Source organism: Stomoxys calcitrans, chromosome 2, assembly GCF_963082655.1.
Source record: "Stomoxys calcitrans chromosome 2, idStoCalc2.1, whole genome shotgun sequence".
NCBI classification, from domain to species: Eukaryota; Metazoa; Arthropoda; class Insecta; order Diptera; family Muscidae; genus Stomoxys; species Stomoxys calcitrans.
Window position 1 is genome coordinate 123,472,774 of NC_081553.1, and position 17,945 is coordinate 123,490,718.

Here is a 17,945-nt window from a genome sequence, read left to right on the forward strand (position 1 = left end):
AAGCCATTATTTTATATCGGCCTCGATTCAGCCTGCATCGCCTGGGGGGCCCGGTTAATTTTGTAACGACGTCGGAATATACAGATGACAGTCAATTGACTATCGTACTCGAACTGTTCCTAGGGATTCAGCCCTGTTCTTCTCCCTTGTCGAGAACTATCATCACCAAGCTGTCCTTAGCGTCATTTACAAAAGTTCTTGGGCCTATATTACTGTTGTTCGCCTTAATGCTTTTGGGTATGACCGCACCCTTTGGCTATATGCTGTGCCGTTTCCGACTATAGAGTGGTGGAGCCTTTGGTGTAGCCTGTTCAGCAAATCTCCAAGCCCAAATATGGGAGCCTCACCCTTTTATGGTGAGAGTTTTAGGATCATTCGCACCAAGATTTTCAATAATTCTGGGAGCTATGCGCTTTTTATTATTAAAACCCCTTAAAGAGCGTATTTATTTGCCAAGAAGGCCGATGGTACAGGCAAATTATTGGCATTCAGGTTCAGGCCATACTTGGCTCATACTCACTCAAGTATTCACTCGTTAAGTACCAAGCATTTTTGCTCCGCGTCTGCGCATGCAAGACAGCGTGTTGAAGATTTCATTGTGTCCCTTGTTAAATCAAACCCACCCTATCCACATATTTGAGGAGACTCCCCAGAGACACATCTCCAAGTGCGCCGAGATCGGGGAAGAATTGCCACCTTAGGATGGAAAGCCTATGATCCTGTAGACCCGGGCATGAGCAGATCATTTGTCCCATCATCTCCTCCTCATCCTCATTAAGACATCGTCCACTTTCATATGACTCTTAAAAAATTACCCTTTAGATATAGCTACAATTTCCACTTATTGAGTAGCCAGGTATTTTTATACCCTCCACCATAAGATGGGGGGTATACTAATTTCGTCATTCTGTTTGTAACTACTCGAAATATTCGTCTGAGACCCCATAAAGTATATATATTCATGATCGTCGCGACATTTTATGTCGATCTAGCCATGTGCGTCCGTCTGTCTGTCCGTCCGTCCGTCCGTCCGTCCGTCCGTCTGTCTGTCGAAATCACGCTAACTTCCGAAGGAGTAAAGCTAGCCGCTTGAAATTTTGCACAAATACTTCTTATTAAAGTAGGTCGGTTGGTATTGTAAATGGGCCATATCGGTCCATGTTTTGATATAGCTGCCATATAAACCGATCTTGGGTCTTGACTTCTTGAGCCTCTAGAGTGCGCAATTCTTATCCGATTGGAATGAAATTTTGCACGACTTGTTTTGTTATGATATCCAACAACCTTGCCAAGTATGGTTCAAATAGGTCGATGTTTTGATATAGCTGCCATATAAACCGATCTTGGGTCTTGACTTCTTGAGCCTCTAGAGTGCGCAATTCTTATCCGATTGGAATGAAATTTTGCACGACGTGTTTTGTTATGACATCCAACAACTTTAACAAGTATGGTTCAAATCGGTCTATGTTTTGATATAGCTGCCATATAAACCGATCTTGGGTCTTGACTTCTTGAGCCTCTAGAGTGCGCAATTCTTATCCGATTGAAATGAAATTTTGCACGACGTGTTTTGTTATTATATCCAATAAATGTGCTAAGTATAGTTCAAATCGGTTCATAACCTGATATAGCTGCCATATAAACCGATCTTGGGTCTTGACTTCTTGAGCCTCTAGAGTGCGCAATTCTTATCCGATTGGAATGAAATTTTGCACGATGTGTTTTGTTATGATATCCAACAACTGTGCCAAGTATAGTTCAAATCGGTTCATAACCTGATATAGCTGCCATATAAACCGATCTTGGGTCTTGACTTCTTGAGCATCTAGAGTGCGCAATTCTTATCCGATTGGAATGAAATTTTGCACGACGTGATTTGTTATGATATCCAACAACTTTACCAAGTATGGTTCAAATCGGTCGATGTTTTGATATAGCTGCCATATAAACCGATCTTGGGTCTTGATTTCTTGAGCCTCTAGAGTGCGCAATTCTTATCCGATTGAAATGAAATTTTGCACGACGTGTTTTGTTATGATATCCAACCAAGTATAGTTCAAATCGGTCCATAACCTGATATAGCTGCCATATCAACCGATCTTGGGTCTTGACATCTTGGGCCTCCAGAGTGCGCAATTCTTATCCGATTGGAATGAAATTTTGCACGATGAGTTTTGTTATGATATCCAACCAAGTATAGCTCAAATCGGTCCATAACCTGATATAGCTGCCATATCAACCGATCTTGGGTCTTGACTTCTTGAGCCTCTAGCGTGCGCAATTCTTATCCGATTGGAATGAAATTTTGCATGACGTGTTTTGTTATGATATCCAACTACTTTACCAAGTATGGTTCAAATCGGTCCATAACCTGATATATCTGTCATACAAACCGATCTTGGGTCTTGACTTCTTGAGCCTCTAGAGTGCGCAATTCTTATCCGATTGGAATGAAATTTTGCACGATGAGTTTTGTTATGATATCCAACCAAGTATAGTTCAAATCGGTCCATAACCTGATATAGCTGCCATATCAACCGATCTTGGGTCTTGACTTCTTGAGCCTCTAGAGTGCGCAATTCTTATCCGATTGGAATGAAATTTTGCATGACGTGTTTTGTTATGATATCCAACTACTTTACCAAGTATGGTTCAAATCGGTCCATAACCTGATATATCTGTCATACAAACCGATCTTGGGTTTTGACTTCTTGAGCCTCTAGAGTGCGGAATTCTTATCCGATTGGAATGAAATTTTGCACGACGTGTTTTGTCATGATATGCAATAACTGTGCCAAGTGGTTCAAATCGGTTCATGACCTGATATAGCTGCCATATAAACCGATCTTGGGTCTTGACTTCTTGAGCCTCTAGAGTGCGCAATTCTTATCCGATTTTGCTGAAATTTTGTACGACGGATGACCATCAACATACGTGTTTATTATGATCTGAATCGGTCTATAGCCCGATAGAGCTCCCATATAAATCGATCTCTCTATTTTACTTCTTGAGCCCCCAAAGGGCGCAATTCTTATTCAGATTGTAACTTATAGTATATTCGATAAGCAGCTCACGGCTTTCGTTGATATCCGAACTTCCTCATATCTGGCGATTGCATTAGCACCACTTCCCTCAATGAGAAGTGCCACTTTCCCTTGTAGAAGTGGCAACTTAAGGCTTGAAAGTGGCATCTCTGAATCGTGTGCTTCTACTGAATCTTTAATCTTCTTCGAAGAAGAAAAACATGTAGACTACTCTCTGCATTAAAACGGGCTCTGTGTCTCCCACTCCCCGTTCACTTGAGCAGTTTAAATCTAGGAATACTTAGTCCTCGAACCATTCCTCCATTAAAACCCATGGTTCCTGGATAGAAACAACGTCAAATCTTCTTGTCACCAGCAGGACTCCACCTTCACAAGATTCGTTTGGTCTTGTCGCGATGAGTTTCTTAACGCATCTATGGGCAGTTGAGAATAAAGTGAAACCACTCTTCCTCAGGACTCTGGACACTCACGGTGTGGACGATTCCTTCTTAGACGCTTCACTAGCCGCTGATATGGGAGTACCTTTTGAGATCCGTCCTTCCCCGCTTCTATAGACCTTCTGGGCTTCCATAGACCTTCAGCTTGTTGAATCCGTAGGGTACAACTCCTTTAGTTTAGTACGAATACGAATACTGCATGTCTCCGATCGCCATCAGCCTCACCTAATCTACCAATGTTCCAGTCGGTGTTTAAAAGATTAGGACTGCAGTCCCTTAGTCCATAAGAATGAATATTTTCCTTTTTGACTAAATGCAGTGCTGCGCCTGTTCAGATCTCACCATTCTTTTTTAGGGCGTAACGACCTATGTAAATTGAAAGTTGATCCCTGAAAGCCATTATTTTATATCGGCCTCGATTCAGCCTGCATCGCCTGGGGGGCCCGGTTAATTTTGTAACGACGTCGGAATATACAGATGACAGTCAATTGACTATCGTACTCGAACTGTTCCTAGGGATTCAGCCCTGTTCTTCTCCCTTGTCGAGAACTATCATCACCAAGCTGTCCTTAGCGTCATTTACAAAAGTTCTTGGGCCTATATTACTGTTGTTCGCCTTAATGCTTTTGGGTATGACCGCACCCTTTGGCTATATGCTGTGCCGTTTCCGACTATAGAGTGGTGGAGCCTTTGGTGTAGCCTGTTCAGCAAATCTCCAAGCCCAAATATGGGAGCCTCACCCTTTTATGGTGAGAGTTTTAGGATCATTCGCACCAAGATTTTCAATAATTCTGGGAGCTATGCGCTTTTTATTATTAAAACCCCTTAAAGAGCGTATTTATTTGCCAAGAAGGCCGATGGTACAGGCAAATTATTGGCATTCAGGTTCAGGCCATACTTGGCTCATACTCACTCAAGTATTCACTCGTTAAGTACCAAGCATTTTTGCTCCGCGTCTGCGCATGCAAGACAGCGTGTTGAAGATTTCATTGTATCCCTTGTTAAATCAAACCCATGATATCCAACTACTTTACCAAGTATGGTTCAAATCGGTCCATAACCTGATATATCTGTCATACAAACCGATCTTGGGTTTTGACTTCTTGAGCCTCTAGAGTGCGGAATTCTTATCCGATTGGAATGAAATTTTGCACGACGTGTTTTGTCATGATATGCAATAACTGTGCCAAGTGGTTCAAATCGGTTCATGACCTGATATAGCTGCCATATAAACCGATCTTGGGTCTTGACTTCTTGAGCCTCTAGAGTGCGCAATTCTTATCCGATTTTGCTGAAATTTTGTACGACGGATGACCATCAACATACGTGTTTATTATGATCTGAATCGGTCTATAGCCCGATAGAGCTCCCATATAAATCGATCTCTCTATTTTACTTCTTGAGCCCCCAAAGGGCGCAATTCTTATTCGAATTGGCTGACATTTTACACAGGTCTCCAACATGTAATAATATAATAATAGCAGAGCAAATCTTTTCTTATATCCTTTTTTGCCTAAGAAGAGATGCCGGGAGAAGAACTCGGCAAATGCGATCCATGGTGGAGGGTATGTAAGATTCGGCCCGGCCGAACTTAGCACGCTTTTACTTGTTTTAATTAAACTGCTGCAATCAAGAAAATATTAATGTCAATCATCTTTTTTGAAAAGAGTAATTAAAAACAAGTAAGAGCGTGCTAAGTTCGGCCGGGCCGAATCTTCTATATCCTCCACCATGGATCACATTTGTCGAGTTCTATGCGCGGTATCTCTTTTTAGGCAAACAAAGAATATTGAATAAGAACTGTTATGCTATTGGAGCTATATCAAGTTATAGTCCGATTCGGACCATAAATGAATGCTGAACATTGTAGAAGTCATTGTGTAATATTTCAGTTCATTCGGATAAGAATTGCGCCTTGTAGGGCCTCAAGAAGCAAAATCGGGAGATAGGTTTATATGGGAGCTGCATCAAGCTATTTATCGATTCAGACCCTATTAGACACGTATGTTGAAAGTCGCGAGAGAAGCCATTGGACAAAATTTCTGCCAAATCGGATGAGAATTGCGCCCTCTAGAGGCTCAAGAAGTCAAGATCCCAGATCGATTTATATGACAGCTATATCAGGTTATATACTGATTTGCGCCATACTTGGCACAGTTATTGAAAGTCATAACAAAACACCTCATGCAAAATTTCAGCCAAATCTGATGAGAATTGCTCGCTCTATTGGCTTAAGAAGTCAAGCTCCAAGATCGGTTTATATGACAGCTATACCAGATTATGAACCGATTTGAATCATACTTAGTACATTTGTTGAAGGTGATACCAAAATACTACGTGCAAAATTTCAGTCAAATCGGACGATAATTGCGCTCTCGAGAGGCTCAAGAAATCAAAACCCAAGATCGGTTTACATGGCAGCTATATCAAAACATGTACCGATTTGAGCCATTCTTAACGTAGTTGTTGAATGTGATACCAAAACACCATGTGCAAAATTTCAGCCAAATCGGACGAGAATTGCGCCGTCTAGAGGCTCAAGAAGTCAAGACCCAAGATAGGTTTATACGGCAGCTATATCAAAACATGGACCGATTTGGCCCATTTACAATTCAAACCCACCTACACTAATAAAAAGTAGTTGTGCAAAATTTCGAGCGGCTAGCTTTACTCCTTCGGGCGGACGGACGGACAGACGGACGGACATGGCTAGATCGACTTAAAATGACATGACGATCAAGAATATGGATACTTTATGGGGTCTGAGAAGCATATTTCGAGGTGTTACAAACATAATATCGAAATTAGTATACCCCATCCTATGGTGGAGGGTATAAAAATGTTAATTCTATTTTTTTTTTAAATGGATGTATTTTTATTTCCCAAAAAATGTGTTATTAAAAGTATTCTACCAAATCTGCGCAAAATTATCTGTGCTAAGGCTGGCGTGATTTAAACAGATGCATGAATATCGACAATTTTCTATAAGAATACAATTTGTATACAGGCTTTGCAGCTTTATTTATGGAAATATTATTTCATCCATTCTCCTTATTCGCCTCTTAGTTCTGTATCATTTATAATTAGTATTTAAAATACCCCTGCAACCTTTATGTTGAATTTAAATTTTTAACTTTTGGTAGAGTTGCCAAAAAGGTTAATATTAAATTTTTTTACACTCGTAAATACTTTTCTCGTGCCTGTCAACCACGTCATGTGTTTATTTACGCCAAGTTTGAGACAAGGCCTTTTATAATTAGAATCTTCCTAATCAATGGACTGTCCGTCTATACTTTGCTCAACATGATCATTTATCCTCTAATGCTCACAAACACACACACAAACTACGTGCGTTGCCCACGGCACCAACAACTTCAGTATTCAAAAGTTGAAAAGCAAAAAAGGTCCTTTTTAAAGTTTCGCTGTCGTTTGGATGAAAGTTAATTTAATTTTTGCTCTAAATTAGGCGCTTTTCTACGCACTTTTCTTAATTTATGTTCGTTTGTATTTGCCGCATGCAGAGGCTGCGGGTAGGAATAATGCCCAAGATGAAAAGCAAAAAAAAAAATATTTAATAGCCCGGCATCAGCAGTATTTCCGTTATTTTGTGGCATGAAATACTGTCACTTAATTGCCATAATTTGGCTTGTTAGTCCTTCTTATTTTGTTTGTGCCATCTTGCACCCAAACCAATTTTAGCCGGATGTGCGGAAGTGTACATGTTTAGATGATACTTTTGGTGGGCGGGTGGAAGTTTCGTTTGCGGGGGCGTGAATTTAAATGGGGACGAAGATTCAAATGAAAAACACTCGACTAAATTCAGTGTGTCAAGGATAAATAATTTGAATGTGGTATGTGTAGCAGACGCCTTCCCAATGGAAAGCTTTGTGAAGAAAGGAAAAGTCGATTCCGCAAAAAATATGAAAACGAAAATCGTGAGTGAAAGAAAATTGGGTTGCATAGAAAATCCCTCTAATTTTAGCCGGCCTAACCTAACCACGTTATGCAAGTTCTTCCCACGATTTTCATAACATAGGCACGAATTAAAACCAACCATGATCTGGGTACTTTCGAAGATAGGACAGAGGTCCATATAGAACATTTTACTTGAACCATAGCTACTGAAAGTCACAATAGAACATGCTATTATAACCAAACAAAAAAAGAAATTTGTAGGAAATTGATTGTCGAATTGGTAGATTTTTAATACAAAAGCTTTATCTAAGCATAGACTGGTTCGCACCGTCTCGTCGCACAGTGGGCCAAATGGCAAAAAAATTGGAAATAAGTCTACAACTTTTTATCTGTTGATTTTAGCCATACAAAATGTTCTAGACATTTGTAGAGGAGGACATAGGCTTTCAGAAAAGTGCTGTTGTTGGTCCATATCTTTAATACAGGATGAGCTACAGGGTGTCAAAGTTGACCACTTTTGACTTCTCCAAGCTTCTGGGGGCCATAACTTTTGATCTACTCAACCGATTTACATGATTTAGGACTCTAGAGAAAGAGCTTGACAAGATCTAAAAAACTTATGCATAAAGTACCATGCCATCGTGTACTGTTAAGGAGTTATGAATTGTTTAATTTTAAAATATGAAAATTTGGCCTTGGTTTTTTTCAGTGTTTTTTAAATAACTCCGTCAATTTTAAAGCTATAAACTTCATACTTCACACAAATTATGCCAGCATATGTGTGCATAAAATACTAAAGGAATCACGTAAATATCTTTGGCGGTTTAAAAATGGCATCGTTTTCAATATGAAAAATATTTTTTTTGTCAAAAAATTGCAAAATTTTTCAAAAAAGATACTCCCATTTCCTTTAAGTTTTCGCAAACTTTGGCCGTCAAAGCATTATCATTTCTTTCCATTTTCACAAAGTCGAGGTATTAAGAAAAGTTTTAAGTGCTAATTTGGCTAATTTCGATATCAAACAACACCGTTATCTTAAGACCAAAATGGCCAATTTTTTTACTAAACTTCAAAAGTTTCTCACTGGAAAAAAAGTTCCACGGGGATTTTTTCGCTTTTTTTGAACTTAAATGAAAGCTTAAAATGTTCCCAACATTTTAAGGTATGTCTCGCCATATCCTAGCCATAAATGAGATCGTAGCGATCAAAATACTGAAAAAAGTCAATTTTCAAGTAGTGCTATATTCATTGCTAAAAAACAAGTATTACGTCACATTTTATTGCAAAGATGTTAAATAAACTTTTATTTGGTAACACTTCTTCTACAAAACACAAAAAGAATCATGGAAATATCTCTATTCTATTCCATTTTATGGAACCGGCAATAAAAAAGTCAATTTTTCAAAAAAGTCGAATTTCCCAAATTTTGTTTTTGTTGTCCTAATTGCACATGACACACTATAGCCATATTTACGCAACATACCTTATCGTAAAGGAAATTTTCATACCTTTCCAACAATGTATAAAACATTTCTCAACTCGGATTCTATCTACTCTAAAATTCATTTACACTTCATTAAACTCTATATAAAAATGTCTATTTGTGAAATGGAACCTTATATGGGGCCTACACTAAAACATTGATAGATTTGCCCAGGGTTTACAATACAAATGTGTTAGAATAAAAAAAGGTCTCCTGCCAAAGTTTAAAAAAATTGGAATAAAAATATGTGTTTTAGAGCGAAAACACTTCGCATCGGCGTGCGTTTGTATAGTACCTACATCTATTTTTAATGTAAGCTGATGATTTTTGAATAAAAAGTAACCTAGAAATATACCTGCATATATATATATATTTGTGTTAAGATTTGATGCAGACAAATGTTACCTGTTTCGCTATGTCGAATTCCCAGGAAATCCACCGTATCAATGAATGTGAAAAAACCTACCCATAAAAAATTCATTGTCATTTTTTTTAACCAAATTCGAGTCCAGGTAAATAATTATAGAAGAGTAAGTAAAAAGAGGCACTTTGGACCCCTTTTTACGATTGCGTCTGATACCTGAAATGGGTCATTAATTGTGAATATATTGCATAAATATTTGAACAAAATCCAAATTTTCTTCATTATATTTTGTAGAGGCGTAAAGGACATTTATAAGTTATGGAAGTCATACTGAAGTATTCCACTCTTTCGAAAATTGTATGGGACATCAAAAATGATTCCAAATCATACACGGAGTCATTTAAGGAACTTGTTTACACTTTGGACCACATATATGGAATAAGGCTAAATAAAGACGCTTTAGACAAACTTGAAAAATTCTACAAATCATTTGAGAGAAGGTTGCCAGAATGTTCATTCGCAAAAATCAAGTTTTTCAAAATGTATGAGAAGTGGCTGAAATCGGATCTACTTATTGAAATTAAACCGCTGATTCCCGGCCGGCCTAGCAAAGCATACGACGAAGTTACGGAGAAAACCAAAAAGAAAAAACAAGAGGAACTATTGGCGGCACATCCGCCAAATTTAATAAAAGATACGTTCAAAACAGCATTGTTAAAAACACAACCAAAAAATGTTGGACGAATTGTCGATGTTTTACCATTAGCATCTCCGAAAAGGGTAAAGAGAATGGTAGAAAGTATTCCAACTCCAAAATCGACTACAGAATTCACGGAGGAAGATGCACTGGCCCTGATTTTGAACCTAGGCCTCTCAAGAAACAAATACTCAACAATGAGGAAGGCTCTTCGTGAAAAAGGATGGGGTTGTTTACCCTCAAAACATAAATTGTACAACACCAGGACGAAAATGGTGCCATCAAATATATACGTGGACGAATTAAAAGCAAGAGTGAAACTTGCTGATCTTGTTGAAAATACAGCTGTTAGAATTATTTCTAATTTTACTGAAGAACAGTTGAACACATGTAATAATTCCGAAGTGGTTTTGATCAGCAAATGGGGTTGTGATGGATCATCTGGATTTTCCGAATATAAGCAACAAACAGAAATAGATACCAACTTCGCATCAATTTTCATGGCATCATTAGTACCATTGAGAATGAGATTGTACAAGGACCAATCTTCATCATCGAAAGAAAATGCATTTCAAGATATATGGATAAATAGAACACCTGGGTCAAAATATTTATGTCGCCCAATTCGGTTTGAGTATACAAAGGAAGACCGGAACACAACACGATCTTTGGTGAACGAAATAAAGGAAGAAATTGCTGCATTACCCATGATTGTTATAAACCAATTGGGAAGAAATATAAAAGTTTCGTTTCAACTACAACTCACTATGATCGATGGAAAGGTGGCAAACGCATTAACTGGCGTTATGTCCAATTGGAGATGCAATATTTGTGGCAAGAAGAATGGGCAATTCGAGGACAAGTCTGATGAAAATTTAGTAAACGAAAATGCGCTCAATTTCGGTATTTCGCCCCTGCACTGTAGAATTCGATTCATGGAGTATTGTTTGCATTTATCGTATGACCTTAAATATCGGACTAGCCCTGGAAACCGCGATGTCTCTGCTAGAAACAACCAAGATCTTCACAAAATGAGGCAGGAAGAGAAGAATCGAATCCAGTTGGAGTTTAAACAAAAGGGACTTATAATAGATAAACCTCTTTACGGATACGGAAGCACAAATGATGGCAACTCGGCAAGGCGGTTTTTTGAGGACCCCGTATCGACATCTAAAATAACCGGTCTTGATGAACACTTGCTAAGACGATTCAAAGTGATTTTGGCTGTAATCAATAGCAAAAAGATGATAAATTCAACCAAATTTGAAGCTTATAGTAATGACACAAAAAACATTTTATCTGATTTATATTCGTGGAAAGCTTTAACACCGACAGTACATAAAGTCTTACATCATGGCAAGGAAATTGTGGAATACAACATACTTCCGTTAGGAGAACTTACAGAAGAAGCTCAGGAATCCCGTAATAGAGATGTTAAACAGTTCCGGCTTTTCAATACCCGAAAGAGCACCAAATTTAACCAAAATTATGATTTACTTCAATATTTATTGTTATCGTCTGATCCGGTACTATACAGCATCAGAACTAAATGGCTACCAAAAATATGTGACGATATAGATAAGGACGATCCCGATGCCATTCAAATTAAAGAGCTTTTAAATTTTGATACCTTAGATTATTTGGTAGAGAATAAAATCAAATAATACAAAACTAAAATGCTTTTTTATTTTGGGAGTAGCTAATATACATATAAACGCACGCCGATGCGAAGTGTTTTCGCTCTAAAACACATATTTTTATTCCAATTTTTTTAAACTTTGGCAGGAGACCTTTTTTTATTCTAACACATTTGTATTGTAAACCCTGGGCAAATCTATCAATGTTTTAGTGTAGGCCCCATATAAGGTTCCATTTCACAAATAGACATTTTTATATAGAGTTTAATGAAGTGTAAATGAATTTTAGAGTAGATAGAATCCGAGTTGAGAAATGTTTTATACATCGTTGGAAAGGTATGAAAATTTCCTTTACGATAAGGTATGTTGCGTAAATATGGCTATAGTGTGTCATGTGCAATTAGGACAACAAAAACAAAATTTGGGAAATTCGACTTTTTTGAAAAATTGACTTTTTTATTGCCGGTTCCATAAAATGGAATAGAATAGAGATATTTCCATGATTCTTTTTGTGTTTTGTAGAAGAAGTGTTACCAAATAAAAGTTTATTTAACATCTTTGCAATAAAATGTGACGTAATACTTGTTTTTTAGCAATGAATATAGCACTACTTGAAAATTGACTTTTTTCAGTATTTTGATCGCTACGATCTCATTTATGGCTAGGATATGGCGAGACATACCTTAAAATGTTGGGAACATTTTAAGCTTTCATTTAAGTTCAAAAAAAGCGAAAAAATCCCCGTGGAACTTTTTTTCCAGTGAGAAACTTTTGAAGTTTAGTAAAAAAATTGGCCATTTTGGTCTTAAGATAACGGTGTTGTTTGATATCGAAATTAGCCAAATTAGCACTTAAAACTTTTCTTAATACCTCGACTTTGTGAAAATGGAAAGAAATGATAATGCTTTGACGGCCAAAGTTTGCGAAAACTTAAAGGAAATGGGAGTATCTTTTTTGAAAAATTTTGCAATTTTTTGACAAAAAAAATATTTTTCATATTGAAAACGATGCCATTTTTAAACCGCTAAAGATATTCACGTGATTCCTTTTGTATTTTATGCACACATATGCTGGCATAATTTGTGTGAAGTATGAAGTTTATAGCTTTAAAATTGACGGAGTTATTAAAAAAACACTGAAAAAAACCAAGGCCAAATTTTCATATTTTAAAATTAAACAATTCATAACTCCTTAACAGTACACGATGGCATGGTACTTTATGCATAAGTTTTTTAGATCTTGTCAAGCTCTTTCTCTAGAGTCCTAAATCATGTAAATCGGTTGAGTAGATCAAAAGTTATGGCCCCCAGAAGCTTGGAGAAGTCAAAAGTGGTCAACTTTGACACCCTGTAGCTCACCCTGTATTAAAGATATGGACCAACAACAGCACTTTTCTGAAAGCCTATGTCCTCCTCTACAAATGTCTAGAACATTTTGTATGGCTAAAATCAACAGATAAAAAGTTGTAGACTTATTTCCAATTTTTTTGCCATTTGGCCCACTGTGCGTCGCTTTTCCCACAAACTCTACAAACGCTATTACTCTCCCGCCCGTAGTTCTATAAGTCCCTTTATGATGCCCAAAGCCATACTGATCCGTGCCTCCCATCGGGACTGTGAAAAGTGGTCGTCATTTATTCGTACCAGCCTAAAACAAGTAAAAACGTGTTAAATTCGGCCAGGGCGAATTTTGGATACCCGCCACCATGGACTCAGCTAAAAATTTCCCTTTATTAAATCAGCTCGTATTTGAATAATTTTATAACAAATAAATCGGGAATTGGTTGCGGCTGCTATGGTCGTGCCAAATTGTCATATTGGGGAATCGGTATTTATAGCCCTATATCAGTACATAGACCGATTCGTTTCATACTTGGTAAGGACGCTGGAAGTCATAGCAGATGTCTTTATGTCAAATTTCAGCTTAGATGAAATTAGGTGGAAACAAGTTAAAGCGTGTTAAGTTCGGCCGGGCCGAACCCTATATACCCTCCAGCATGGATCAAATTTGTCGGGTTCTTTTCACGGTATCTCTTTTTAGACAAAGGATAAAAAAAGAATTGCTATGTTATTGGAGCTATATCAAGTTATGGTTCGATTCGGATTGAATGTTGGAGATTATAGTAGAAGCCATTGTATAAAATTTCAGCCAATTCGAATACAAATTGCGGGCTTTAGGGCTCAAGAAGTATAATAGGGAGATCGGTTTATATGGGAGCTGTATCAGGCGATAAACCGATCCAGACCATATTTGACACGTATGTTAAAGGTCATGAGAGAAGCCGATGTACAAAATTTCAGCCAAATCGAATTATTATTGCGAATAAGAAATCAAGATCCTAGATCGGTTTATATGACATCTACATATTTATATCGGATTATAAACCGATTTGAACCATATTTGGCACAGTTGTTGGAGGTCATAGAAAAATACGTCATGTAAAATTTCAGCCATATAGGATAAGAATTGTGCCCTCTAGAAACCATGACCCAAGATCGGTTTATATAGCAACTATATCAGGTTATGGACTGATTTAGACCATACTCGACTCAGTTTCTAGGTGTCATACCAAAACAATATGTGCAAAATGTCAATCAAATCGGATAAGAATTGCGAACGGACACGGCTAGAGCAACTTAAAATGTCATGACAATCAAGATTATATGTACTCTATGGGGCCTTAGGCGAATATTTCGAGGTGTTACAAACGGAATGACAAAATAAGTGTAAGGTATAATTAAGGCTTCTAGGGGCTCAAGAAGTCAAATCCGCAAATCAGTTTATGTGGGGGGTATACCAGTTTATTGACCGATTCGAATAGTACTCGGTAAGAATGTTGGAAGTACTTGCGCCCAGTTTCAGCCAAATTGGATAAAAACTGAGGATTTTGGAGCTGAAGAAGTCAAATCCGGGGATCCGCGGTTTATAAAGGGGCTATATCAGTCTAAAGATTGATTTGGATCACAATCAGCAAAGATGTTGGATATCAGAACGGAAGTTATTGTGCCGAATTTCAGCAAGATCGGATGAAAACTGAGGCTTCTTTCAGTTTACAGACCTATTCAATTTATTCTTGGCTCTGCTATTTAAAGTCAGAAATTAAGTTAGGTAAAGTAGAAAAGGCTGTGGACATCAACCCGCCCCATGCCACTATGGGCATACACCTAAGCCAGTAATCGGCTTGTTGTTCGCTCTTAATACTTAAAAGTAAGACCAAAAAGAAAATCTAGGTTAGGAATACCATGCTACTTACAAAATCCTTAGTTGTTTTCCATTCCACGCCCATTAGTTGGTTCATGTCGGATATTGTGTCCCCATCTAAGTGCCGGTATTTGTTAGCCGTAAAAGCCGGGCAATGACATAATAAATGCTCCAATGTCTCATCATCTTCCCCACATGCCCTACACATGCTATCACTTTTTGCACCGATTTTGCATAAGTGAGCTCGTAGTCCTATGTGTCCCGTTATGATACCAATAGCAATACTGACCTCCTTCTTGCTTCCTTTCAATAACAGCCTCGTCTTCGCACAATCCGGATCTCCCCTTAGGATTTTCGTCGTCAGAAACTAAGTCCTTGTATCAAATTTCAGTCAAATCGGATGAAATTGGGGTCTCTAGGGGCTCAAGAAGTCAAACCGATCCCAAGGGTTTATATGGAGGCTATATCCAAATCTAAACTGATATGGCCCATTTGCAATCTCCAACGACGTACATCGATAAGAAGTCCAAATGCAAATTTGACCATGAACATTCCATTGAGGAACTGGGGCAAACTTCTCACAAATCAATGAGTGCTGTCCGCTTCAATTTTAGGCTCAATGATAAGGGACCTCATTTTTATAGCCGATTTCAAACGGGGTACCGCAATGCGACTCCTCTTTGGAGAGAAGTTTTACATGGTATAGTACCTCACAAATGTCACCAGCATTAGAAGGGGATAACCACCGCTGAAATATTTTCTGATGTTCCTGCAAAGATTTGAACCCAGGCGATCAGCGTCATAGGCGAACATGCTAACCTCGGCGCTACGGTGCCTCCACATCGCTAAGAAGCATCTGTGCAAAATTTCAAGCGGATAGCCTTACTCGTTCGACCGCTATCGTGATTTCCATAGACGGACAGATGGACATGGCTAGATCGACTTAAAATGTCAAGACGATCAAGAATATATATACTTTATGGGGTCGCAGATCAATATTTCGAGGTGTTACAAACGGAATGACTAGATAAGTATACTCCCCATCGTCTGCAAGCCGCAATTGTTGTGCGACTGAGCTGAAATTTTTCACGTAGTGTTCTGTTACGACTCCCAATAATCATGCCAAGTATGGTTCGAATCGATCTATAAACTAATTTCCCATTTGTCTTCTTGAGTCCACAGAAGCCGCAATTGTTGTCCGATTGAGCTGACATTTTGCATGAGTGATTCATTGCGACTTCCACTGATTTGGTAGAAATTTTTAGCAGAATCCATGGTGGTTTTTTACTTTTTCGAACTAAATCCTTGGCTCTATATGGTTTCAAGCTTACACAAAATAAAAATACATGACTCTGAAATAATACAATGTGCAGCTTTACCAATAGGAATGCTTTCTGAGGAGGATTTGGAATCTAGAATTAAGGATTTTCGGAATTATAGGGAATTTCAAGTAAAAACGCATAAGTTCGGCCGGGCGGACTTTGGAAACCCACTACCTTGGATGCACTTATTAACAGTATTACATCAAGTCCGATGAAAAGTGCACTATTTTTGAAACCTTAGCAGCTATATCGAAATGGTCCGATCTGGACAGAGGGTTTTTAACAATTCACTGGTGATTAGTCTATATGGTAGTTATATCCAAATAGAGTCCGATATACACCATATTCAGGATGTGTAGTGGATAAATACAATTCATTGCCCCAAAAATTCTGCGAAATCGGTTAAAAATATGACTTTTATGGCTCCCGAACCTAAATCGGGAAATGCGTATATATGACTGATAAAATTACATATTGACCGATCTGAACCATGTTGGTCACCGAGGTCGAGGAGCCCAACACAACTAACAGTGCCAAATTTCAACCAAATGGAATAATAAATGCATCTTTTATGGGCCCAAGACCTTAAATCGGGAGTTAGGTATATATGGCAGCTATATCTAAATATAGACCAATTTAGACCATATTGAACAGGGATGTTAAAGAGCCAAGTATGGTTCGTTGGGCGCCTTTTATGGCCCGAAGAACTTAAATCGGGAGTTTGGTATATATGGCAGTTATATCCAAAAATAGGCCGATCTGAACCATACTCCGTACCAACGTCGAAGGGCCTAACATATCTCATTGCGGCTTATTTTATTGAAATCGTAAAACAAATGCGCCTTTTGTGGGCCTTAGACCTAAAGGGGAGATCAGTATACTTGACAGCTATATCCAAATATATACCGATCTGGATCATATAAGGCAAAGACGTTGAAGATCCTAATATAGCTCACTATTCCAAATTTCAGCTTAATCGGGTAATAAATGTGCCTTTTGTGGGCCCAAGAACTTAAAACGGGAGATAACTCTATATGAAAAATTTTTTTGCCTTACAAAATGATGTAGCCAAATTAAGAATCGAAAAGGTTAAACGCTTTGCTGCCGCTGGTTGGAACAGACGTCTCACTCATTGTGTGCGTTATGACAGGTCACTGCCTGATCGGTAAACATGCAGATAGATTGAAGGTAGCAAGTAATGACTTATATAGAAGCTGTGATTACGTCGAGTTTGAATGGACTCTACAACATCTGCACTGGAAGTCAGAAGGAGTTTCTCTTTAGGTTTGCATTTCTTTGAGAACTTGTCTTATTTAGCGGGTGTGAACTTTTAAAAGTGGTTTTTAAGCGATGTTGATGGTTCATCGATAGAAACTAGAAGTCATCATCCTTCTTCTGCTCCTGTGGTATCACAATGTACGAAAACGTCTTAGTGAGTCTGATGCCGCTAAACCTAACCTACTCTAACGTTTTCTCCTTACAGAAAAACCGAAATTTCGTTCAGATTAGATGGAAACTTTGGCTACAACTTTTAAAATACCTTATAATACGTTGAACCCGTTTATAGTAGCAATCTTAAATCTGACATATTTACCGACCATGGCAATATGGGACTTAAATGAAAGGTATTTGCGAGTAAAATACGAATCTGATATCCAGATGTGGGACCAAGTGTTTGGGGGCCGCCCATCCTTGAGAACATCCCGCAAAGAAGACAAATTTACGGCCATAGCAATATGGGGCTCAAATGAAAGGTCTTTGGAAGTAAAGCATGAATCTGATATCAATGTTCGGGAAAATTGTCTATGGGGCCACCCCACCCTCATAACACCACCCAAATAGGAA